The sequence below is a fragment of the Triticum aestivum genome, chromosome 3B (assembly GCF_018294505.1).
Source record: "Triticum aestivum cultivar Chinese Spring chromosome 3B, IWGSC CS RefSeq v2.1, whole genome shotgun sequence".
Lineage (NCBI taxonomy): Eukaryota > Viridiplantae > Streptophyta > Magnoliopsida > Poales > Poaceae > Triticum > Triticum aestivum.
Window position 1 is genome coordinate 12514170 of NC_057801.1, and position 27566 is coordinate 12541735.

Below are 27566 nucleotides of genomic sequence, written 5' to 3' on the forward strand. Positions count from 1 at the left end.
GCCCGTGAACCAATCAACAAGCGAATCCTGCTGCCTGCCCGAGGTGCAGCGCAGCGACGCCGAAGACCGGCAGACCGGGTAGCTCTTGGGTGACGATGGCGACGACGAGGCAGGGCCATGAGCAGCAACTGCAGTGCGCCGGCTAGGGGCAGACTCACCGGAGTAGGCCGGGCAGTAGAGCTTCTCCCATCGAGAGAATCCCAGCCGATGACGAGGATCCTCTGTTCGTGCGGTGGCTCTGGCTGCCCGGCCTTCCTGCCCGAACCACCCATGAGGATCCTCGGTCCGGCCCAATGCATTCTTACGGCCCATTTCAGCCCATCAAGCAAGATAGGGGCCAACCGGTGCTCTCGTTGGACGACGCCGCCCGCTTACCTTTAGCGACTAGTAAGCATGTACGTGTAACACACGTCTCGATTATGAAACAGAAATATTTCTATCATAATTCAAATTTAAATCATAAAGACGTGTTGATTGTTTTATGAACCAATGTGCCCCTTGTCCAAATAGGGCGATCGCAGTCGGCGATCGAAACGTGCACGCCGTTGGATTTACCTGACTACCCTTGCTTCGGTACTCCACAGCACCACTTGTTGTGCCACTCCACATGTTGTTGTCATCAGTCCTAATTCCTACACTCACATAATCACTTGTTATTCAGGGCATAAAGTTGTCATTGTATCCACGATTGAATTAAATTTGAGGTATAATATTTCCAATCAAGAAAATACATCTTCAATCTTATCGTCAATGAGCACCGGAAATGTTGACACTGTTGTACCCTGCAGTACATAGCTTCATGTAGCAAGACGTAAAATGTTGGCATTGTTCTCGATGAATTTGCTAATAAAATTTAACATTCAAGTAGGTATAAGCGTGTAAGCCACGCGGAACCATTCTTTGAGGCAATCAACATTGCTTCAAAGCAAAAGAAATTGACAAATGAAAGAACACATCAACGTAGAACCATGACAGGTTATCTCTGCATAATAATACTGACAAACTTCGTAAACACGTAAGAAAAAAGTACAGTCATGAACCATGGTGCATATATATAGCAATGTCTGAATTAAGATGATGAGCATTACAATAGGGGGAGATCATTGACCTTAAATCTCTTACATATGAACATGTCTTCTCTAAATGTAAGCCATGGCTGAGAAGCAAGCAGGATCCGGATATTCAGTAACTAAAGCCAGAAACTTATCCACCTCTTCATATTTAAACAACATATTTCTTCTAAATGTAGGCCATAGCTGAGAAGCAAGCCGGATCTGGATATTCAGTAACTAAAGCCAAAAACTTATCCACCTCTTCATATTTAAACAACATATTTTTATAAGATGATATGAAAGAAATTGATGAGAACAATAGTACATTTCCTCTTACTGCAAATCAACACCCAACCAATATACATCAGTACATGCACATATAAGAGATCCAATTCTTGATGATAGGTTCATGCATAAAGCAAGAAAATTTGCAGAATATACCAGAATCTTATTAAGTGATCCTAATTCCATGTGAAGTTGCCTAGGAAAAACATCAGCGAAGGATCAAGGTATACAACAAACAACAGTAATATATATAGTGCTTGACGGTAAAAAATAATAAATGAATCCTAGTGGGTACAAGTATTTTGAATAATGAAGAATATTAAGAACTAACCATACACATGGTATGAAAGAAATTGATGAGAACAATAGTACATTTCCTCTTACTGCAAATCAACACCAACAAATCTACAGCAGCAAAGGCACATATAAGAGATCCAAATCTTGATGATAGGTTCATGCATAAAGCAAGAAAAATTGAGAATATACCAGAATCTTATTAACTGATCCTAATTCCATGTGAAGTTTCCTAGGAAAAATATCAGCGAAGGATCAAGGTGGACAACAAACAACAGTAATATATACTGCTTGAAGGTAAATAATAAGAAATGAAATCCTAGTGGGTACACATGTTTGGAATAATGAAGAAAATTAAGAACTAACCATATAAGAAATGTATAGTGACACCATAGTAATCATATTCATAACACAGGGAAGAACTACCCTCCTAAAAACATGAAAGCACTGTGGTGTATCATGCGACGAAAGCCGTTCAGGTTTAACTCAAAATACAGTACACATGGTAGAAACTGCTTAAGTCTGTAGCTTCAGTAAAAAATAGTTATTTTGGATCCCATGGCAACATCACACAGTTATCCTGAGAACGGCGGATACAGAATTGAAACCGATAGATAAAGGAAACAAAATAAATATTTATCAAAAAAAAACACCTGGACAACTGGACTGGTTGAGAGTAGAGGCTTGAGAAGCTAGAACATAGGAGTATTTTGCAGAGGAGTGGAAGAAAGTAATACTCAAAAATCAAAATATTGAGGCCAAATCAAGCTGCATCTTAGCAATGCAGCGGCAGTTGTTTTGTGGACATTGCCATGTTTGTGCATAATTATTGTCTATCAATCTAGGTGATATAGTCATTTTCGTCAATTGCTCTAAGGATGGAGCTGACAGTAATACTATTAATTAGAAGCACAAATGAAAATACCATTATCCCCAGGATTACTCTTACTCTTTGTTCCCCTGTAAGTGGAATTGGGGGAGTAAAATAACAGCAAAACTTTACCAGGATAACGAAGGCGAGGGTCTTCCTGGACCTTGTCTTGGACACGTCGGGGACATCGCACCCTCAGAGCGCGTGGGGGCAGTGCAGCACACTGAATCTTGCTTATCTCCGTGTACGTCTTGGTTATCTACGACAGCGGCAGCTCGTTGAACCGCGTGGATGCACCGCATCTCTGGCGCTTACCCGTGCGTCAGTGGCGGAGGACTCCGAGTGGGGAGGGGACTTGGTTACGGAAGGGGCTCTCCAGGATCGATCCAGGGAACTGTTTCCTCTTCAACTTGAAAGGAAGTGAAATGTCCTCCGAGGGCGCCAAAGGGATCATAGGGATGAACACTCTCTTTCCAGCATGTTGTCCACTAATGAAACCATGAAGTATGTTAGAAGATAAGGCCGAAATATTCTACAATCAACAACACTTGGAATGAACTGGCCATATGTTATTTTACTAAATCATGTAATTGAAGAAAACAAACTGCTTCAGAACACAAGTTATAAAAAACTGAAAAATTGATGATCGTAAATTTAGCTGCATGTTCCTACTCCATTTTGTAGAAGTATACATATTTATGAAATCACACTGGTCGACTATGCTGGTTTGTGGATTATATACCTGCTTTGTTTGGTGGCAACACAAAAACTTAACAAGTCTATTTCTGATGTCAATTTCAGTTCCATGCCCTCAACAACATTTTATAGGAAAATCACAACAACTTAAAGCCAAGGTGTATATGCACCACACTGACAGCGACCAACAAGATTATCAGCTAGAACAACGAAAGATATTTTTAAACACTAACAACATGAACAAATCATCCAGATCAAAAGGGAAGAACTGAGAGGGGGCGAGAAGAGGCTCACCACCAAGTTCCGTCACTGGCAGTGGCAGCGAGGATAGCGGGAACAACTTGTCGGTGAAGTGTGCTTCTCCTCCGCGCACACGAGCCTCCGCGCACACAAGCTGCAGGCCAGCCTCCACCTCTGAAATTGTCAAACTCCCAAGAATCAAATAACTAACGTAGAAGAAAAATAATACTTCAGAAGCAGAATACTCTTAATGATAGCCACAGCCATGTATTCATAGGACACACAGTATTGTGTAAATATCAACAACTTGTGCACGAAACTTAACAAAATGCACCCATGATAATACATAAAACAATATCTTATCTAGAAACAATATTGTAGTTAAAATTGAATGGCAAACATCAAAAAATATGGTCATGTCAACCAGATCCACACATGGACAATTACCAGTGTAGTTACTTGTGAGGGAAGAGGAATTTGAGTCACTTTTGCAGCTCGTATTTTGGTATTCTACTCCTTGACTCTATAGGTTGTTTGCGCCTGGAATAGTAAGAAGAAAAAGAGATAATTTAGCACTTCAGCCACATACAATGGGAGGCTTGAATTTCAGAATTTAACACCATTATAACATTACGTAGTATGTACAACAGAATTAGCAACAACAACTACATAAATCAGTACAAAGGCCGTTGGATGTCTTCAGAAAACTTAGAATATAAGACAGAAGAAAGCAGTCTGACCATATGAGTATTATACAGCTGAATACATTTAACCTGGCCATGAGTCCATGACTGACTGGGTGATCATTTTATCCAACAGCTAAGCAAAACCAAAAGAGCGCTCCTGTCCATCATGCCAGCTCTTCTCGAAAAAGAGAAGTGCTACCAACTTACTTTCTCCTAACATTTCATTTGATAATGGAGCTGGATTTGGCCGAAGCAAACAGCCACGCCTTACTTTACCAGTTACAACTAATGAAAATCATGGTCATTCAGGAAAAAGAAACACAGTGGTCATAGTCGCCTGAGTTTCAGCATCGATAAGAAACATCATGGGAAAAATACTATAGGAATTGAAACGGAGAGAGACGACATGGTCGCTACTTACCGATGGATGGAGCAGAACATTGCCGCGGAGATAGGGCGGAGGACGGAGCTGGTAGCAGGAAGGACGATGACGGCACGGAGGGGACCGGTGGCGATCTCGAACCGGCAGGGAACTGGCGGCGGAGGGCTCCGCGCCGCCGCGCCGCAGGCCCAGGCGCGGCCTCGTACGCCGGTGGTTGGCCCGCACACGTCCACGTCCCTGGCGGCGGCTCCTGCGTGCCTCTCGCCGCCGAGGATGAGGGGCGGCTCCGGCGGCGGGGGCGGGGTCGGCGGGGGCGGGCTCCCGCGGCTGGGGAGGCTCCCGGCGACCCGCGGCCGCTTCCCGTGGCTCCGGCGGCGCGAGGAGGCGGTGAAGGGCGCGACTGCGGGAGGATAAGGAGGTCGTGCGGGAGAAGGAGGAGGTCGTGCGGGCGGGCGATTTTCTTTATTTTTTTTACTGCAGGGCAGATTACTATCGATCTGACTGTGGCTTATTGCGTGGTTGGTAGCGTTAAACACATAATGATTAAGGGCCATTAGATTTTGATGATGGATGGATATGATTGTTTGGATCTGCCCCTCTCTTTCTTTTATAGTGGTAGTAGATTAAGTGATACTCAAAAAAAAAAACCTTTAGCGATTAGTGCCCTAGAAAAATGTTTAGCGATTAGTACCATACCGGTAAATTAGGAACCAAGCCCTCAGCTTGTAAACTGGATTCACTGCTTTTGCCTCGCGCCCCACGGTAGATACACGGCCGTCAGCTGAGAAAAAAAAAGGCCATATCAGCGAGACTGCCTCTCGGTTGTACGCCCGTGGCTGCATCAATGCAAAACGCGTCCAAATTTATTTAGAAAACATTCTATAACTACAATAGCACAATGCTTTTTTTGGCATAACATTTGTTAGATTTTTTTTTTGAATCAGCTCTCGTTCTGATTCATAAAAAATATTCATGTATTCTAGCACTACAAAAAAGTATTCATAGCTTGTAAAAACATGTGCATGTGGTTATGAAGATTTGTATGCATCACCGTGGAGCGTGCTATGCTAGAAAATAGCATAATCTTTTTTAACAATTTTATTTGAGCATTTCAAACATGGCATTTTTTTGGCTATAGTTTCTAAGAAAATATTCTTGTAGCCCATGAAATTTGTTTTGACCCCGCATAAAATGTTCACTCACCTCTCAATAATTGTTTCAAAAAATTTAGAAAAAAATATTCATGTGCCGAAGAAAAGTCATTTTGTAATTAAAAAAACAATCAAGTTTCATTGTTCGTTCACATTTTTTTATCTATGTATATCGTGAAAATATTTCCTCCTAAGAATTATATATTTTCAAAGCAAAAAGTGAATACGTCACAAATACAATGGTTGATGAAATTTTTTGTTGGCTTCAAATCAGCCGTATATACATCTGATAAGGGCAAAAATAGACTCCCTCCGTTCACAAATATAAGATGTTCTAACCTTTTTTCTGAATTAGATGTCTATATGCATCTAATTCAAGAAACATATATATACTCATGTTTGTTCACTCATTTCAGCCCGTATGTTATTGAAATGTCCAAAACATCTTACATTTGTGAACGGAGGGAATACGTCAGAACACCAATTTTTTTTTTGGTGAGAATTGTTTGGTAAACTTGATTCTCAAATAAACATGACACTTTTATTGTCAACTTAATGCCTTATTGTCTTATCTTTTGCTGTTCCAACCTAGTGCTTTATGATGCTCGAATTTTGGGAGAAACATGTGCATGTAATGCCCAATTTATTTTTACAAACCGTTTCTTTTTTGACATGACAACATCATGGTTATGCTCAATTTTTTAGTTAAACTTGATATAGTCATACAATTTGCATAGCGCACTCCCCCCCCCCATGATCAGCTATATATGTGAATGGAGGGGTTTGTAATTTGCACTGTTTACACCAATGAAAGACTTCTTTGACAATGAATGTTTTATGGCTCAATGAGTGCTCATCATTTTGGAAGTGTTCAAGTGTACCCTCTTCTTCCTCCCCCCACCCCGAGATTTTTTGCTATGACTATTGAACTGCAAGAAATGACGTGTTAAATTGGATCTCGCGGCCAACCAGTGGCGGAGACAGGGGGACCAGCAGCGGCCCTGGATCCCCTAACAACAGTGAGTTATGCCTAATATGCATGTATACAGATGATTTTGGGCTGCTAAACTAGTGTAATCTAGTGGGCTGGCCCTCCTTAACAAGGATTAACAACACTCTGGCCCTCCTCACTCATTTTTTCTGGCTCCACCACTGCGGCGAACCGAGCCTACTTCAGATGGTTAGGTTCTTTGTGGTGGAACCAACCCATCGAAAAGTTGGTGCTCGTATTTTTTGAATTTATTTTAGACTTTCCGATGATGTATTCAGTGGGAGGAGACACTCATATCGACTACGGAGACACCTGTGGTGACTTCGTCAAACTCAAAATAATGTGCCGACTCACTCTCCTGGAGATGCTCATAGAAATAGGATGTGCGTACAGGCATTCATAGAAATGAGTGTATGTGCATATATCTACTACCCCTATAAAAGCACGAGAGGGCGGATAACCAATTCATCTCCACCGCACGGAGGGTTAAATCCTACGTTCCAGATAGCCCTGATGTTTAGTACTAACTGTCGGGGATATACCCCGCGGTATGACCCGGCCGGAGTCGTAACCCGTCCTGGACTTGGTAAACCGGTGAATGGTAAACCGGCAAGTGTTAAGACAGATGGCTAAGACAGACGGTAAACCGGTGAGTGGTAAACCGGCAAGTGTTAAGACAGATGGCTAAGACAAACGGTAAACCGGCGAGTGTTAAATCGACAGAGTTAAGACAGATGGTGGCACCGGTAGGTATTCAGACAATGTTAAACCGGCAGACAATGTTAAACCGGCAGACAATGTTAAACCGACAGACAATGTTAAATCGACAGACGTTAAGAAGCCCAGGAAAGGAAGTCAAAATAGTTTAAGTCTTAGTCCGAGATGGACTCTACATGTAACCCGCCCCTTTAACTTATATAAGGAGGGGCAGGGCTCCCCAAAGAGGGACAAGCAAGAAACAATATTTAGGGCTAGACACAACTAGAGGAGAGTCGGTTTACGACGACTCCCTCGGGACGATAATGAGATCTAGCCTCAAACAACATGTAGGGCTATTACCGGATGATGTTTCCCGGGGCCCGAAGCTGTGTAAACCTTTGTCTTGTGTTGCGTCTCTTGATTTCGCTCAACCCCTCTCAAGCTACCACATAGATGTGTTGGCCTCGCGACTAAGTCCTCACACTAAGGACATCTGACGTGTTAATTCCACGATAGTTGGCGCCCACCGTGGGGCTAGCGCACGATGGTGTCGAGTTCTTGGAGGGATCTCTCTGAAGGTTTGTGTTTTTGACGGCAAACAGTCAGATCGAAGGCCAGTACAATTTTGGCTTCAAAAAAATTAGGGTTTGGCAGTTTGTGTGTTAATCGGTGTGATACGCATCGCCGAAAAAAAATCCTGAACCGCGACACACCGGGTCAAAGATCAGTATGTATCAACATATACTACTGCCAGAAAGCTGATCCGCTATAGCAACAAGGGAGGAAATCAATCACGACCTGGAGACGAACACAACGACGACCCGGATTCAGCTTCCCTTGCTTCTCGCCACTGTGGTTTGACCGGTCTGCTTCCACCATCGCTCACCGCAGCAACTGGAGATGGTCTGGCCGCCTCGATGCCCTTTTGGCCGCGACTGCCTCGAGCCGCCGGTCGCTGAGACACCTCTCCTCCTTCGAGTCGCCCAGCGCTGCAGCCATCTCCGCACACATGCCGCCGTGGGCTCTCGCCTCGTCGTGGGCATTCACATCAGCAGCCGGGCGAGCCTTCAAGTCACCGGCGTTGTGGCCTTGTCTGGCCTCCCGAGTCGCCGTGGACGGCGTTCCTCTGAGCCGCCGCAATCGAGAGCCGCTACCTCTTGAGCACTGCGTTGGATTTCCCCGAAGAGGAGAGGATGATGCAGTAAAGTAGCATAAGTATTTCCCTCAGTTTTTGAGAACCAAGGTATCAATCCAGTAGGAGATCACACACAAGTCCCTCGTACCTACACAAAACGATAGCAACTCACAACCAACGCTTAGGGGTTGTCAATCCCTTCATGGTCACTTACGAGAGTGAGATCTGATAGAGATAATATTTTTGGTATTTTTGATAGATAGATGCAAAGTAAAAAGTAAAAGGCAAAATAAAATAAAGCAAGTAAATAAAGTGATATAGATTGATATGTTGAGAATAGACCCGGGTGAAAGAACATGCGGTGCCCCCATGTTTGGTTTTGGTAATTGATGACAATCTCTATGGACTAATGGTTGTCTTGAGTTGTATTTGAAAGATTTGTCCATAGGCTTTTCTTGAAGTTCATGTGTTGGTTTCAAGGAGTTTTTGAGTTGACCAAGGTGCTATTAAGGAATTAGCCAAAGATTGGTCATGCGAGTGTTGAGCTTATTGCAAGCATGTCTTGAAGAAGAAGGTTGTGTGATCATTCATGTTTACCTTCAAGACATCATCCAAATGAAGAGAGTTGCAAAGATTCAAGGTTGATCAAGACTAAGTCAAGAGTGAATCAAGTTGATCAACTCACAAAGCATAGAAGATGTACCGAGAGGGATCAAGTGATCCCATGGTATGGTAAGCATTGTCCATTACACTTTATGTACTAACCCATGGTCTATGTGAGAGTTGTATGTGGGGTTAGGTACGTATCCATGGGCTTGCGTCAAGAGGAAGATATCATACAACCCATGGAAAGGATGACATCAAGTGGTGATCGTCATCAAGATTGTCGTGTGCAAGTTCAAGTGGAGCATCACGAAGAGATCAAGTGCTTGAATCTTGCCATCCATTGTGGTGTCAATGGACTTGTGAAGATGTGCCGAAGAGTGGCTCACCCATAGTGAACTATGGGGGAGCAATCATCTAGTCTTCATCGAGCCAACGCAATCAAGAAAGGTGGTCCAACTTGAGGGAGTCAAGATCGTCTTCATCTAGCTCAAGTGGACCATGTGCAAGGCAAAGGTTTTCCCTTGATAGTTTCTCTATTTTACCGGTCTTGTGGTGGTAGTTGGGAGACCGAGTTATAGGATCGTTTGCCGTACTATCAAGGGGGGCTCTCAAGTTGGTAGCTTGATCGTATCATTAGTAGAGAGCTCAAACCATTGCATCCTTGCATCATGTTTCTTGGTTCTTGTTTGGTTATCTTTGTGAGTCTTAGAGCTTATGGTCATCTTGATGACAAGCTTGAGTTCATCGAAAACGGAGTTTGCATGCGTCTTCTATGATGTTTTCGGTGTTGGAGGTTTTACCGGTCTTATCCGATGAAGGGTTCTCACCATTTTCTTATGGGACTTTTCTCATTTGCTTATTCTTCATATTTCTATCAATATTGTGTTAGCCCATGTTGTTAGCTTTCCAACAAACTTGGTTTCGTTGAATTTGGAGTCCGTTTGCAAAAGTTGTGGCTGTTTTGGTAAAGGCTGCAGCGGTACTACCGCGACTAGAGCGGATGTAATTTTTTACTACCGCTCCAGAGCGGTACTACCGCTGCTCCTGAGCGGTAGTACCGCTCCAGAGCAGTACTACCGTGGCTCCTAAGCGGTAGTACCGCCCCGGACCAAAATCTCGTGTTTTCTTTCTCGTTTGGGCTGTTTTGGCCGTGCTAAGCGGTAGTACTGCTCCTCCAAGCGGTAGTACTGCTTGTGCACGACCTGAGCACATAACGGTTGGATTCAGGAGGTCCTATAAAAGGGGGTCTTCTTCCCCAATGAACCTAATCCTTTGAGCTCGTGTTCTTTCCCCATTGTTGACCTTGTTCGAGCTTGCTAACTCTCAATCCCTCCATGGATTCTTGCTAGTTCTTGAGGGAAAAGAGCGAGGAGATCTAGATCCACGTTTCCACCAATCACTTTATCCTCTAAGTGAGGGTAACCCCTTGGATCTAGATCTTGGAGTTCTTCGTGTTCTTCTTTCGTTCTTCCTCTCATTTTCCTCCCTAGCATTAATTGCTTTGGTTGGATTTGGGAGAGAAGGACTTGGGCACTTCGTGTGCCCTTGCCATTGCATTTGGTGCATCGTTTGAGTTCTCCACGGTGATACGTGGAAGTGAAGTTTGAGAAGCTTATTACTCTTGGGTGTTTGGGCACCCTAGAGCTTGTTCCTCTTGGGTGCCTTGGTGCCCTAGACGGTTGGTGGTGTTCGGAGCTCAATCATTGTGGTGTAAAGCTCCGGGCAAGCGTCGGGGTCTCCAATTAGGTTGTGGAGATCGCCCCGAGCAATTTGACGGGTACCGGTGACCGCCCCCAAGGGTTGCCAAAGTGTACAGGTTCGGTGACTGCCCCCAAGGGTCGCCATTTGTATGGGTTCGGTGACCCCCCTCAAGGGTCCCTTAGTGGAATCATGGCATCTTGCATTGTGCGAGGGCGTGAGGAGATTACGGTGGCCCTAGTGGCTTCTTGGGGAGCATTGTGCCTCCACACCGCTCCAAACGGAGATTAGCATCCGCAAGGGTGTGAACTTCGGGATACATCATCGTCTCCGCGTGCCTCGGTTATCTCTTACCCGAGCCCCTTTACTTATGCACTTTACTTTGTGATAGCCATATTGTTCTTTGTCATATATCTTGCTATCACATAGTTGCTTATCTTGCTTAGCATAAGTTGTTGGTGCACATAGGTGAGCCTAGTTGTTGTAGGTTTTGTGCTTGACAAATTAACCGCTAGGTTTATTCCGCATTTGTTCAAGCCTAAACCGTATTTATTTTAAAGCGCCTATTCACCCCCCCTCTAGGCGACATCCTCGATCTTTCAATTGGTATCAGAGCCTCGTCTCTCTTTATTAGGCTTTACCGCCTAGAGAGTAAAGATGTCGACTAGAGGATTAGGATTCTCTGACACTCTTAGTTTCGATGGCTCAAATTTTGATGTTTGGGTAATTCGCATGCTTAATCTCTTTAGGGTCATGGACCCAAATTTAGAGCAAATTGTAGATATGGGTTTTTCTCCTCCAAAGGATCCCTAAAGATTTGAAGGAAATATGCCCTAGAGGCAATAATAAAGTTATTATTTATTTCCTTATATCATGATAAATGTTTATTATTCATGCTAGAATTGTATTAACCGGAAACATAATACATGTGTGAATACATAGACAAACATAGTGTCACTAGTATGCCTCTACTTGACTAGCTCGTTTATCAAAGATGGTTATGTTTCCTAGCCATGGACAAAAGAGTTGTCATTTGATTAACGGGATCACATCATTAGGATAATGATGTGATTGACATGACCCATTCCATTAGCCTAGCACTTGATCGTTTAGTATGTTGCTATTGCTTTCTTCATGACTTATACATGTTCCTGTAACTATGAGATTATGCAACTCCCGCTTACCGGAGGAACACTTTGGGTGCTACCAAACGTCACAACGTAACTGGGTGATTATAAAGGAGTACTACAGGTGTCTCCGAAGGTACATGTTGAGTTGGCGTATTTCGAGATTAGGTTTTGTCACTCCGATTGTCGGAGAGGTATCTCTGGGCCCTCTCGGTAATGCACATCTTTATAAGCCTTGCAAGCAATGTGACCAAATGAGTTGGTTACGGAATGATGCATTACGGAACGAGTAAAGAAACTTGCCGGTAACGAGATTGAACTAGGTATTGGATACCGACGATCAAATCTCGGGCAAGTAACATACCGATGACAAAGGGAACAACGTATGTTGTTATGCGATTTAACCGATAAAGATCTCTGTAGAATATGTAGGAACCAATATGGGCATCCAGGTTCCGCTATTGGTTATTGACCGAGAATAGTTCTAGGTCATGTCTACATAGTTCTCGAACCCGTAGGGTCCGCACGCTTAACGTTACGATGACAGTTTTATTATGAGTTTATAAGTTTTGACGTACCGAAGTTTGTTCGGAGTCCCGGATGTGATCACGGACGTAACGAGGAGTCTCGAAATGGTCGAGACATAAAGATCGATATATTGGAAGCCTATATTTGGACATCGGAATCGCTCCGGGTGAAATCGGCATTTTACCGGAGTACCGGGAGGTTACCGGAACCCCCCCGGGGGTTATTGGGCCTACATGGGCCTCGAGGGAGAAGCGGGAAGGAGGCAGGAGGGGGCCGCGCGCCCCTCCCCTTCCTAGTCCGAATAGGACAAGGGAAGGGGGGCGCCCCCCCCCTTTCCTTCCCCTCTTCCTCCTCTTTCCCCCCTTCTCCTATTCCAACTAGGAAAGAAGGGAGTCCTACTCCCGGTGGGAGTAGGACTCCCCCCTTGGCGCGCCCTCCTTGGCCGGCCGCCTCCTCCCCCCTGGCTCCTTTATATACGGGGGCGGGGGGCACCCCACAATAACACAAGTTGATCTACGGATCGTTCCTTAGCCGTGTGCGGTGCCCCCCTCCACCATATTCCACCTCGGTCATATCGTCGCGGAGTTTAGGCGAAGCCCTTCGCCGGTAGAGCATCATCATCGTCACCACACCGTCGTGCTGACAGAACTCATCCCCGAAGCTTTGCTGGATCGGAGCCCGGGGATCGTCATCGAGCTGAACGTGTGCTGAACTCGGAGGTGCCGTACGTTCGGTACTTGGATCGGTCGGATCGTGAAGACGTACGACTACATCAACCGCGTTGTCATAATGCTTCCGCTTACGGTCTACGAGGGTACATGGACAACACTCTCTCCTCTCGTTGCTATGCCATCACCATGATCTTGCGTGTACGTAGGAAATTTTTTGAAATTACTACGTTCCCCAACAGTGGCATCCGAGCTAGGTTTTATGCGTTGATGTTATATGCACGAGTAGAACGCAAGTGAGTTGTGGGCGATACAAGTCATACTGCTTACCAGCATGTCATACTTTGGTTCGGCGGTATTGTGAGATGAAGCGGCCCGGACCGACATTACGCGTAGGCTTACACGAGACTGGTTTCACCGTTACGAGCACTTGTGCTTAAAGGTGGCTGGCGGGTGTCTGTCTCTCTCACTTTAGCTGAATCGAGTGTGGCTACGCCCGGTCCTTGCGAAGGTTAAAACAGCACTAACTTGACGAACTATCGTTGTGGTTTTGATGCGTAGGTAAGAACGGTTCTTGCTCAGCCCGTAGCAGCCACGTAAAACTTGCAACAACAAAGTAGAGGACGTCTAACTTGTTTTTGTAGGGCATGTTGTGATGTGATATGGTCAAGACGTGATGAGATATAAGTTGTTGTATGAGATGATCATGTTTTGTTGAAGTTATCGGCAACAGGTAGAAGCCCTATGGTTGTCTCTTTGTTGCATAAGATGCAAGTGCCAAATAATTGCTTTACTTTATCGCTATGTGATAGCAATAATTGCAAGAGCAATAGTTGGCGAGACGACCATGTGACGACACATTGATATAGATCAAGATGATGAAGATCATGGTGTCGTGCCGGTAACGATAGAGATCATCACAGTACTTTGGAGATGGAGATCAAAGGCGCAAGATGATCATGGCCATATCATGTCACATATTTTGATTGCATATGATGTTTATCTGTTATACATCTTATTCTGTTTTGTTTGACGGTAGCATTTTAAGATGATCTCTCACTAATTATCAAGAAGTGTTCTCCCTGAGTATGCACCGTTGCGAAAGTTCTTCGTGCTGAGACACCACGTGATGATCGGGTGTGATAGGCTCTACGTTCAAATACAACGGGTGCAAAACAGTTGCACACGCGGAATACTCAGGTTAAACTTGACGAGCCTAGCATATACAGATATGGCCTCGGAACACAGAGACCGAAAGGTCGAACGTGAATCATATAGTAGATATGATCAACATAGTGATGTTCACCATTGAAACTACTCCATCTCACGTGATGACCGGACATGGTTTAGTTGATTTGGATCACGTAATCACTTAGATGACTAGAGAGATGTATGTCTAAGTGGGAGTTCATTAGTAATATGATTAATTGAACTTTAATTTATCATGAACTTAGTCCTGGTAGTATTTTGCAAATTATGTTGTAGATCAATAGCTTGCGTTGTTGCTTTCATATGTTTATTTTGATATGTTCCTAGAGAAAATTGTGTTGAAAGAAGTTAGTAGCAATGATGCGGATTGGATCCGTGATCTGAGGTTTATCCTCATTGCTGCACAGAAGAATTATGTCCTTAATGCACCGCTAGGTGACAGACCTATTGCAGGAGCAGATGCAGACGTTATGAACGTTTGGCTAGCTCAATATGATGACTACTTGATAGTTTAGTGCACCATGCTTAACGGCTTAGAATCAGGACTTCAAAGACGTTTTGAACGTCATGGACCATATGAGATGTTCCAGGAGTTGAAGTTAATATTTCAAGCAAATACCCGAGTTGAGAGATATGAAGTCTCCAACAAGTTCTGTGGCAAAAAGATGGAGGAGAATCGCTCAACTAGTGAGCATGTGCTCAGATTGTCTGGGTACTACAATCGCTTGAATCAAGTGGGAGTTAATCTTCCAGATAAGATAGTGATTGACAGAGTTCTCTAGTCACCATCACCAAGTTAGTAGAACTTTGTGATGAACTACAGTATGCAAGGGATGACGAAAACGATTCTCGAGCTCTTCGTGATGTTGAAATCGACGAAGGTAGAAATCAAGAAAGAGCATCAAGTGTTGATGGTTGACAAGATCACTAGTTTCAAGAAAAGGGCAAAGGGAAAGAAAGGGAAACTTCAAGTAGAATGACAAGCAAGTTGTCACTCCCGCGAAGAAGCCCAAAGCTGGACCAAAGCCTGAAACTGAATGATTATACTGCAAAAGAAATGGTCACTGGAAGTGGAAATGGCCTGAATATTTGGTGGATAAGAAGGATGGCAAAGAGAACAAGGGTATATTTGATATACAGGTTATTTATGTGTACCTTACTTGTGTTTATAGTAGCCCCTGAGTATTTGATACTTGTTCGGTTGCTAAATATTAGTAACTCGAAACAGGAGTAACAGAATAAACAGAAACTAGTTGAGGGTGAAGTGACGATGTGTGTTGGAAATGGTTCCAAGATTGATATGATCATCATCGCACACTCCCTATACTTTTGGGATTAGTGTTAAAACTAAATAAATGTTATTTAGCGTTTGCGTTGAGCATAAATATGATTTGATCATGTTTATTGCAATACGGTTATTCATTTAAAGTCAGAGAATAATTGTTGTTCTGTTTACATGAATAAAACCTTCGATGGTCATACACCCAATGAAAATAGTTTATTGGACCTCGATCATAGTGATACACATAATCATAATATTGATGCCAAAAGATGCAAAGTTAATAATGATAGTGCAACTTGTTTGTGGCACTGCCGTTTGGGTCATATCGGTGTAAAGCGCATGAAGAAACTCCATAAAGATGGATTTTTGGAATCTCTTGGTTATGAATCATTTGATGCTTGCGAACCGTGCCTTTTGGGCAAGATGACTAAAACTCCGTTCTCTGGAACAATTGAACGAGCTACTGACTTACTGGAAATAATACATACCGATGTATGCGATCCAATGAGTGTTAAGGCTCGTGGCAAGTATCGTTATTTTCTAACCTTCACAAGATGAATTGAGCAGATATGAGTATATCTACTTAATGAAGCACAAGTCTGAAACATTTGGAAAGTTCAAAGAATTTCAGAGTGAAGTGGAGAATGATCGTAACAAGAAAATAAAGTTTCTGCAATTTGATCGCGGAGACAAATATTTGAGTTACGAGTTTGGTCTTCAATTAGTGGAATAGTTTCACAAACTCATGCCACCTGGAACACCACAGCTTAATGGTGTGTCCGAACGTCATAACCGTACTTTATTGGATATAGTGCAATCTATGATATCTCTTATCGGTTTACCAATATCGTTTTGGGATTATGCATTAGAGACAGTTGCATTCACTTTAAATAGGGCACCATCAAAATCCGTTGAGACGACGCCTTATGAACTGTGGTTTGGCAAGAAACCAAAGTTGTCGTTTCTTAAAGTTTGGGGCTGCGATGCTTATATGAAAAAGTTTCAACCTGATAAGCTCGAACCCAAATCGGGGAAGTGCGTCTTCATAGAATACCCAAAGGTAACTATTGGGTACACCTTCTATCACAGATCCGAAAGCAAGATTCGTTGCTAAGATGGATCCTTTCTAGAGAAGGAGTTTCTCTCGAAAGAAGTGAGTGGAAGGAAAGTAGAACTTGATAAGGTAATTGTACCTTCTCCCAAATTGGAAAGTAGTTCATCACAGAAATCAGTTCCAGTGATGCCTACACCGATTAGTGAGGAAGTTAATGATGATGACCATGAAGCTTCAGATCAAGTTACTACCGAACCTCGTAGGTCTTCCAGAATAAGATCCGCACCAAAGTGGTACGGTAATACCGTTCTAGAATCATGTTACTAGACCATGATGAACCTACGAACTATGAGGAAGCGATGATGAGCCCAGATTCCGCGAAATGGCTTGAGGCCATGAAATCTGAGATGGGATCCATGTATGAGAACAAAGTATGGACTTTGGTTGACTTGCCCGATGATCGGCAAGCGATTGAGGTTAAATGGATTTTTAAGAGGAAGACAGACGCTGATAGTAGTGTTACTATCTACAAAGCTAGACTTGTCGAAAAAGGTTTTTGACAAAGTTCAAGGTGTTGACTACGATGAGATTTTCTCACTCGTATCGATGCTTAAAGTCTGTCCGAATCATGTTAGCAATTGCCGCATTTTATGAAATCTGGCAAATGGATAACAAAACTGCAATCCTTAATGGATTTATTAAAAAAGAGTTGTATATGATGCAGCCAGAAGGTTTTGTCAGTCCTAAAGGTGTTAACAAAATGTATAAGCTCCAGCGATCCATCTATGGACTGGTGCAAGCATCTCGGAGTTGGAATATATGCTTTGATGAGTTGATCAAAGCATATAGTTTTATACAGACTTGCGGTGAAGCCTGTATTTACAAGAAAGTGAGTGGGAGCACTACGGCATTTCTGATAAGTATATGTGAATGACATATTGTTGATCGGAAATAATGTAGAATTATTCTGCAAAGCATAAAGGAGTGTTTGAAAGGAGTTTTTTTTCAAATAAAGACCTCGGAGAAGCTGCTTACATATTGAGCATCAAGATCTATTGAGATAGATCAAGACGCTTGATAAGTTTTTTCAATAAGTACATACCTTGTCAAGATTTTGAAATAGTTCAAAATGGAACAGTCAAAGAAAGAGTTCTTGCCTGTGTTGCAAATGTGTGAAATTGAGTAAGACTCAAGACCCGACCACGGCAGCAAATAGAAAGAGAATGAAAGTCATTCCCTATGCATCAGTTATAGGTTCTATAAAAGTATGCCATGCTATGGACCAGACCTATTGTATACTCTGCCCTGGTTTGACAAGGGAGTACAATAGTGATCTAGGAGTAGATCACTGGACATTGGTCAAAATTATCCTTAGTAGAATAAGGATATGTTTCTCAATTATGGAGGTGATAAAAGAGTTCGTCGTAAAGAGTTACATCGATGCAAGCTTTTACACCGATCCAGATGACTCTAAGTCTCAATCTGGATACATATTGAAAGTGGGAGCAATTAGCTAGAGTAGCTTCGTGCAAAGCATTGTAGACATAGAATATTTGCAAAATACATACGACTCTGTAATATGACAGACCCGTTGACTAAACTTCTCTCATGAGCAAAACATGATCATACCTTCGTACTCTTTGGGTGTTAATCACATAGCGATGTGAACTAGATTATTGACTCTAGTAAACCCTTTGGGTGTTGATCGCATGACGATGTGAACTATGGGTATTAATCACATACAGATGTGAATATTGATGTTGAATCACATAATGATGTGAACTAGATTATTGACTCTAGTGCAAGTGGGAGACTGAAGGAAATATGCCCTAGAGGCAATAATAAAGTTATTATTTATTTCCTTATATCATGATAAATGTTTATTATTCATGCTAGAATTGTATTAACCGGAAACATAATACATGTGTGAATACATAGACAAACATAGTGCCACTAGTATGCCTCTACTTGACTAGCTCGTTTATCAAAGATGGTTATGTTTCCTAGCCATGGACAAAAGAGTTGTCATTTGATTAACGGGATCACATCATTAGGAGAATGATGTGATTGACATGACCCATTCCGTTAGCCTAGCACTTGATCGTTTAGTATGTTGCTATTGCTTTCTTCATGACTTATACATGTTCCTGTAACTATGAGATTATGCAACTCCCGTTTACCGGAGGAACACTTTGGGTGCTACCAAACATCACAACGTAACTGGGTGATTATAAAGGAGTACTACTGGTGTCTCCGAAGGTACATGTTGAGTTGGCGTATTTCGAGATTAGGTTTTGTCACTCCGATTGTCGGAGAGGTATCTCTGGGCCCTCTCAGTAATGCACATCTTTATAAGCCTTGCAAGCAATGTGACCAAATGAGTTGGTTACGGAATGACGCATTACAGAACGAGTAAAGAGACTTGCCGGTAACGAGATTGACCTAGGTATTGGATACCGACGATCAAATCTCGGGCAAGTAACATACCGATGACAAAGGGAACAACGTATGTTGTTATGCGGTTTGACCGATAAAGATCTCCGTAGAATATGTACGAACCAATATGGGCATCCAAGTTCCGCTATTGGTTATTGACCGAGAATAGTTCTAGGTCATGTCTACATAGTTCTCGAACCCGCAGGGTCCGCACGCTTAACGTTACGATGACAGTTTTATTATGAGTTTATAAGTTTTGATGTACCGAAGTTTGTTCGGAGTCCCGGATGTGATCACGGACATAACGAGGAGTCTCGAAATGGCCGAGACATAAAGATCGATATATTGGAAGCCTATATTTGAACATTGGAATCGTTCCGGGTGAAATCGGCATTTTACCGGAGTACCGGGAGGTTACCGGAACCCCCCCGGGGGGTTATTGGGCCTACATGGGCCTCGAGGGAGAAGAGGGAAGGAGGCAGGAGGGGGCCGCGCGCCCCTCCCCTTCCTAGTCCGAATAGGACAAGGGAAGGGGGCGCCCCCCTTTCCTTCCCCTCTTCCTCCTCTTTCCCGCCTTCTCCTATTCCAACTAGGAAAGAAGGGAGTCCTACTCCCGATGGGAGTAGGACTCCCCCCTTGGCGCGCCCTCCTTGGCCGGCCGCCTCCTCCCCCCTGGCTCCTTTATATACGGGGGCGGGGGGCACCCCACAATAACACAAGTTGATCTACGGATCATTCCTTAGCCGTGTGCGGTGCCCCCCTCCACCATATTCCACCTCAGTCATATCGTCGCGGAGTTTAGGCGAAGCCCTGCGCCGGTAGAGCATCATCATCGTCACCACGCCGTCGTGCTGACAGAACTCATCCCCGAAGCTTTGCTGGATCGGAGCCCGGGGATCGTCATCGAGCTGAACGTGTGCTGAACTCGGAGGTACCGTACGTTCGGTACTTGGATCGGTCGGATCGTGAAGACGTACGACTACATGAACCGTGTTGTCATAACGCTTCCGCTTACGGTCTACGAGGGTACGTGGACAACACTCTCTCCTCTCGTTGCTATGCCATCACCATGATCTTGCGTGTACGTAGGAATTTTTTTGAAATTACTATGTTCCCCAACAAGATTATCTTTAGAGGATGAGAAAAACTCTTATCTCAATGCTCAAGCTTCTAATGTGCTTTTTGATGCTTTGAGCAATGTAGTTATATTTGAACTCATGCCGGTCCGGGATGCTCATGAGTTATGGACAAAGCTTCAAGATAAATATGGTGTGTCCAATATTTGTGGGGATGATTGTTCTCCCTCCACCTCCGGTCGTATAGTCTTCTCAAATTCTTCTACTTCACCTACATGTGGTTTGCCACAAGGAAATGATATGGTGAGTAGTGTTGGTCATTGCAATGATGATAGTATGCTTACTGTGGATGATCCTTCATCACTATATTATTGCAATGCTCCTTCTTTGGCTTTAACACTTCGAGCACTCCAAATGTTTCACATGCTTGTGTTGATAGTCCTTGCATATCATGTAGAAATTGCTTGACTAAATCGCATGCTGATATGCTTACTATGTCTTGTTGCCATGATAAAAAAGCATCTATTTCCTTGGATTATTGTGCTAACAATGTAGAGGAAACCGAACACTCCATGGAACAAGATGTGGTGTTTAATGGTGCCTCAAGGGATCCTACATCATCATCTATTGCTTTTTGCCTTATGGCTAAGGCATCAAAGGTATCTCCTACTTTGTACCCCAATATGTCTCTTGATGATGATGTTTATGCTAATGATGATGAGGATAATGATAAAGAGAATGATAATGTTGCCTCCTTAAAAACTAAGGGGGAGATGATTTTTAAAGCTCTTCATAAAAATAAAATTGCTCGTTCCAACTTCATGGAAATTATGTCCATTTCCATTGAGGGCAAGAAATATATTGAGGAGTTGGAATCTCATCTCGAGGAGCATGAGGTCACCATTGAGAAAATGGAAGCTCATGGGCGTGATTACGCAAATGAGATCGCGGAGCTAACTCAAGCTCTTGAACATGAACAAACCACCAAGGAATCTCTTGAGGAGACTTTTGCTCTAGAATTGTCTAGAGTGAAGGAATCTACTGATAGAGCTCTTGAGGTGGCCAATGTTTTTGAAACTAAAAATGCTAAGCTTGAAGTTGCTCATGCTAGACTCCTTGAGGATTTTGAGCACCTCGAAAATGGCTCAAGGTTCATCAAGGGTGAGCTCATCAAACTCACCGAGTCTCATGCTCAACTTGAAGCTTCTTATTTAAAAGAGCTTGCCAAGTTGTCTTCTCCTCTTGTTGTTAATGATGATGCTTGTGCTACCAATTATATTACTTGTGAAGCATCCATTTTGAAGGAGAATGTTGAGCTACGGGCTCAACTTGAGGTGCTATCTTGCAATTATGGGAAACTGGAAGAAAGTCATGAAAAGCTCTCAAGCTCTCATGATGATCTTCTAGTATCCCATAGTGTGCTAAAGATAGCTCATGAGGCCATGATTGCTAAGGTAACATTTAGTGAGCCTCATGTGGATACTAGCACTACTTCTAGTCAAAATAGTATATTTCCATGTGCTAGTCCTTGTAATTCATCTACTCACAATGTTGGTACATCTTGTGATGAATTGCTTTCCTTGCCTTGTTGCTCTAACGATGAAGCTTATACTTCCTCTAGTACTTGTGTTGAGACTAACCATGTAGAGGAAATCAAAGAGCTCAAGGCCCAAGTCACTTCTTTGAAGAAAGACTTGGAAAAGTGTCATGAAGGGAAGGCCACACTCAACAATATCTTGAGTGTGCAAAAATCCCCCAATGACAAAGGTGGACTTGGATTCAACTCCAACAAGAAGAAGAAGTCCAAGTTGAATAAGAAGAAGGGCCAAGAACAAGTCAAGAATTCGGCCAAGATTGTTTGCTTCAAGTGCAAAGTCGAAGGGCATCATGTTAGATCTTGCCCATTGAAGAAGAAGGCCATTAGTGTCAAGCAACAAGGGAAGAGGGCACAAGTTCAATCTCATGCTCAACATCAAGTTGAAGAAAGGCCTCTTCCCAAGAAGACTCAAGTTAATGCTTCTCAAATTGAGAAATCAAGTGAGAAGAAAGTGAAGAGTAGACGTTGCTACTTATGTCGTGAGAAAGGTCACGTCGCTTCTTCATGCACTAGTGGTAACTTATCCAACCCAATTATTATTGATGATATCTATTCTCTTGGTAAGGATAAGGTTGGCAATGTGTTTGCCAAGTTTGTTGGTACTCAAAGTGGTGTCAAGCAAAGAACCATTTGGGTAGCCAAACCTATTGTGACTAACCTCTTAGGACCCAACTTGGTTGGGGACCAACAAGCTCAAACTTGATCAATAGGTGTTGTTGGAGGGCATTGGAGACTTGGCTACATTATGAAGAATTAAGGGGACTTCATCATTCTTTTGTCTCAAGCGAAGTCAATTGGGTTGTCAAGTTTCTATCTTATATCCAATGTGCCTCCTTGCGGTAACTTGTACTTAAATTGTTTACATTGAAAGTTACTTGCCCCTTTGCATGTTTTGGTTTTGTTCCTTGCATGTGTTTGTATATGATGTGTCTCCAAATTGCCTTTGTGTATGTTGGTTTGCACATCATGTACTTGTGTGTCGTTCGTTGAGCCTTAGTGCATCTTGTTTATTTCTTAGTTGGCTCTTGTGAGAGATTAATGGAATATCCATTATGGGGGAGTGGTGTGCTTTGTGCACCTCACAATCCTATAAATGTGTGCACATGAGTAATACCATCTAGTATTGATATTTCAAGATTATCTAGTCGCTAGGTGGTATATCTCTCATGAGAAATTCAAATTCTAAAAATTCCATTGATTATCTCGTGTTGGATCCTCTTATTGCCTCTTGTTAAGTTTTCTTCATTGGTATCACATTATGGGGGAGTAATATGCTATGTGCATATTACAAGCCTAGAAAATGTGTACATTTGAGATATTGTCACCTATAATTGATATTGTAAATTATCTTGTTCCTAGGTGGCATGTTAGCTCTACAAGTTGCAATTTGCTTTTTGTTTGGAGTGAAGATGATGTCGGATATCCTTGCTATCTACCACCGGGAATTATTTCCAAATACTTCTTGTCTTTTGACAATTGGTAATCACTTATGTGTGGTAGAATTTAATTGATCATCTTTACATTGGCTTTTGTTTTATTTGCCTTTTCTCTTGCCAAGGTTTGTGTCAACTCCCGTTGTCTTCCATACCACTTGTGGATCTTGTTAATTTCTTGTTCTTGTCTAGTGTTTTCTAGATATAGTGAAAGTGGTGATCCCACCTTGTGCATTTTGTATTCAAATGCAAATTCCTTATAATGCACAACTCGTGGGGGAGCTATCCTATTTTCTTTAGAACACTCTTCTTGTGATCCTTATCAAGTGTGTTTTGGTGGAAGGCAAGCCGTTTTCTTTTGGTACTTGTGCCATCATGAAACTTTGTTGAGAGCTTGGTTTGTTTGGAACCATCCTCTCTTTGGGAGTTTGACATCTTTAGTTTAGTGTGTATCAATGGATATCTCATTCCTTGATGTATCTTTAATGATATCTTCCAAGTGATGATTTCTCCATTTGGTATCCTTTTCACTTGGCATTTCTTTGTCTTTTGGTTTCGGGTTTTGAAAGTCTTGAGCATGCATGTTTACTTCATGTATTCTATTTGGCATGCTTTCTTTCTTTGACTCAATATATAGGGGAAACTCCACCTAGTCTCAATTTGGATGAGATGTGCATGAAATTCATTTTCATATCTATATGCACATATTTATGTGGAGTTTGTCCTATGTATTGGTGTTTCTAACTATTTGGTCCCGATGAGTTTGGGTACCGTTTAGTTTGTGTTGTTCTTCTAGGAACATTTGGAGATGCATTGGATGCTCGGCTCACTCACAAGGAAGGTGTTGTCACCATGTGCATATTGGAGTCAAGCTAGGATGATCAATGAACTACTATCTACCTTCAATTGGTATCTACTACATCCTTCCAATGATATCTCGGTAACAAGTATCTATTCATGCTTTCCCTCTTGCATTCAACCTTGTGTAGGTTGCATCTTGGCATGATATTCATTTCATATCTTGTGATACTTGTTTCCTTTCTCAAAGCATCCCAACGATGATCTCTTGTTGCTAGTTGTGATGCCTTTGATGGATGTGTGTTTGGACTTCATTTATATACAATAAGACCATATCTAGCCAAGTGCTATGCTTTCAAGCAAATATCTTATTGGTATATTTATGACTTCCTTGTGGATATCTTGTTCCTTCGTGTTGTAACTATTTCGGGTGTACATTCTTCTTTGTAGATATATATATCATCATGATTTCATCTACATAGAACCTTATACACTTGAGAGAAATTACATCTCTAGTTGATATCCTTTCTTTCACGTCCACCTTGTCTTTCTTATGTTATTTCTTTGGTGGCTCCGTGAAAGCTTTTGCCTTGAGTGCGTGTCCTCTATCGTTGCATCTTGTTGCACTCTTGTGTGGTGAAGATTATTTTCCTCTTGCTTATCTTTACGAGGTTTTTGCCATCTTAATTGGTATCCCTTGTCTTGATGAGCCTCCCCTCGTCTATCTTCACCACGGGTTGTCACAAGCATAGGTTCTCTTTTGCTTATTAGTAAGCTTGTGAACCCATTTGCCAGTTGTGTGTGGGAATGATAGGCCTTGCACTGTGTGCCTCATTCTTTCAAGACTATGTTGATGCTTAATGCTCATCCTAATCTTAGTCTTCTCAAGTGCTTCGCCATGACTCACACACATCATTTTGGTTGAGCCTATTCTTAAGTTGCCTCTTTTACATGTTGCTCAACCATGTGCTTGTTGCAAGCGCTAGGCTTTGTTTCCTATATGCTCACTTGCACTGGATGTGAGTTTCTATTGATTTTGGGGGAGCTATGATCCTATTTTGTGCACTTTGTATTCAAATACAAAGTTCTTATGTGTCCACAAATCATGGGGAGCTTCTCTAGTTTCTTTAGAACACTCCTCTGCGCTTTTCATAATATCTTTATTCTTGTGGCATGTAGGATCATTGGTCTAGTTGGTTCAATTGATATCCGTTGATTGCTTGCTTCAATTGGTATCTTCTGATTGCTTGTGTCTCTCTTTTTATGTCTTTGTGGCATATATTTCTGTTGCAATCTTTGGGCATCAATATAGTTTGTCTTCCTCCAAGTATTGGCAGTTGGGTATGTGTATTGCATTCCACTCTCTTGTTGAGAAATACACAATTTATGGAGGACCACAATTTATATTGGCCTTCTTAGATTTTCGCCAAATTGGCAATCGATGCCAATGGGGGAGAAGTTTCAGAGAGTTTTGTGGAGAAGTTTAGAGAGTTATCTCTTCTTGCTTTGTTTTTGTTCCTTAGCATTTGCATCTCATTCGCATGCACTATTAGTTGTTGCATTGCATGGTGATGCATAATTCCTTATATAAACTCTCTTGAAAGTGATTGTCATCAATTACCAAAATGGGGGAGATTGAAAGAACATGCGGTGCCCCCATGTTTGGTTTTGGTAATTGATGACAATCTCTATGGACTAATGGTTGTCTTGAGTTATATTTGAAGGATTTGTCCATAGGCTTTTCTTGAAGTCCATGTGTTGGTTTCAAGGAGTTTTTGAGTTGACCAAGGTGCTATTAAGGAATTATCCAAAGATTGGTCATGTGAGTGTTGAGCTTATTGCAAGCATGTCTTGAAGAAGAAGGTTGTGTGGTCATTCATGTTTAACTTCAAGACATCATCCAAATGAAGAGAGTTGCAAAGATTCAAGGTTGATCAAGACTAAGTCAAGAGTGAATCAAGTTGATCAACTCACAAAGCGTAGAAGATGTACCGAGAGGGATCAAGTGATCCCATGGTATGGTAAGCATTGTCCATTGCACTTTATGTACTAACCCATGGTCTATGTGAGAGTTGTATGTGGGGTTAGGTACGTATCCATGGGCTTGCGTCAAGAGGAAGATATCATACAACCCATGGAAAGGATGACATCAAGTGGTGATCGTCATCAAGATTGCCGTGTGCAAGTTCAAGTGGAGCATCACGAAGAGATCAAGTGCTTGAATCTTGCCATCCATTGTGGTGTCAATGGACTTGTGAAGATGTGCCGAAGAGTGGCTCACCCATAGTGAACTATGGGGGAGCAATCATCTAGTCTTCATCGAGCCAACGCAATCAAGAAAGGTGGTCCAACTTGAGGGAGTCAAGATCGTCTTCATCTAGCTCAAGTGGACCATGTGCAAGGCAAAGGTTTTCCCTTGATAGGTTTTCTATTTTACCGGTCTTGTGGTGGTAGTTGGGAGACCGAGTTATAGGATCGTTTGCCGTACTATCAAGGGGGGCTCTCAAGTTGGTAGCTTGATCGTATCGTTAGTAGAGAGCTCAAACCATTGCATCCTTGCATCATGTTTCTTGGTTCTTGTTTGGTTATCTTTGTGAGTCTTAGAGCTTATGGTCATCTTGATGACAAGCTTGAGTTCATCGAAAACGGAGTTCGCATGCGTCTTCTATGATGTTTTCGGTGTTGGAGGTTTTACCGGTCTTATCCGATGAAGGGTTCTCACCATTTTCTTATGGGACTTTTCTCATTTGCTTATTCTTGATATTTCTATCAATATTGTGTTAGCCCATGTCGTTAGCTTTCCAACAAACTTGGTTTCGTTGAATTCGGAGTCCGTTTGCAAAAGTTGTGGCTGTTTTGGTAAAGGCTGCAGCGGTACTACCGCGACTAGAGCGGATGTAATTTTTTACTACCGCTCCAGAGCGGTACTACCGCTGCTCCTGAGCGGTAGTACCGCTCCAGAGCAGTACTACCGTGGCTCCTAAGCGGTAGTACCGCCCCGGACCAAAATCTCGTGTTTTCTCTCTCGTTTGGGCTGTTTTGGCCGTGCTAAGCGGTAGTACCGCTCCTCCAAGCGGTAGTACCGCTTGTGCACGACCTGAGCACATAACGGTTGGATTCGGGAGGTCCTATAAAAGGGGGTCTTCTTCCCCAATGAACCTAATCCTTTGAGCTCGTGTTCTTCCCCCATTGTTGACCTTCTTCGAGCTTGCTAACTCTCAATCCCTCCATGGATTCTTGCTAGTTCTTGAGGGAAAAGAGAGAGGAGATCTAGATCCACGTTTCCACCAATCACTTTCTCCTCTAAGTGAGGGGAACCCCTTGGATCTAGATCTTGGAGTTCTTCGTGTTCTTCTTTCGTTCTTCCTCTCATTTTCCTCCCTAGCATTAGTTGCTTTGGTGGGATTTGGGAGAGAAGGACTTGGGCACTCCGTGTGCCCTTGCCATTGCATTTGGTGCATCGGTTTGAGTTCTCCACGGTGATACGTGGAAGTGAAGTTTGAGAAGCTTATTACTCTTGGGTGTTTGGGCACCCTAGAGCTTGTTCCTCTTGGGTGCCTTCGTGCCCTAGA

At 42.7% G+C, this 27566-nt stretch overlaps 1 long non-coding RNA gene across 2 annotated transcripts; it reads right to left on the reverse strand.

Annotated features, from left to right (window-relative positions):
• Positions 1-1428: 1428 nt before the first annotated feature.
• LOC123064324 (uncharacterized) lies at positions 1429-4717 on the reverse strand. Of its 2 annotated transcripts, XR_006430680.1 has the most exons (5): positions 4546-4687; positions 3886-3978; positions 3493-3612; positions 1824-2990; positions 1429-1742 (listed from the first exon to the last, which is right to left on the reverse strand). It is a non-coding gene; the product is annotated as an uncharacterized lncRNA (long non-coding RNA). The 2 variants fall into 2 exon arrangements; XR_006430679.1 differs by lacking the exon at positions 1429-1742 and having other exon boundaries at positions 1996-2990; positions 4546-4717.
• Positions 4718-27566: the final 22849 nt, after the last annotated feature.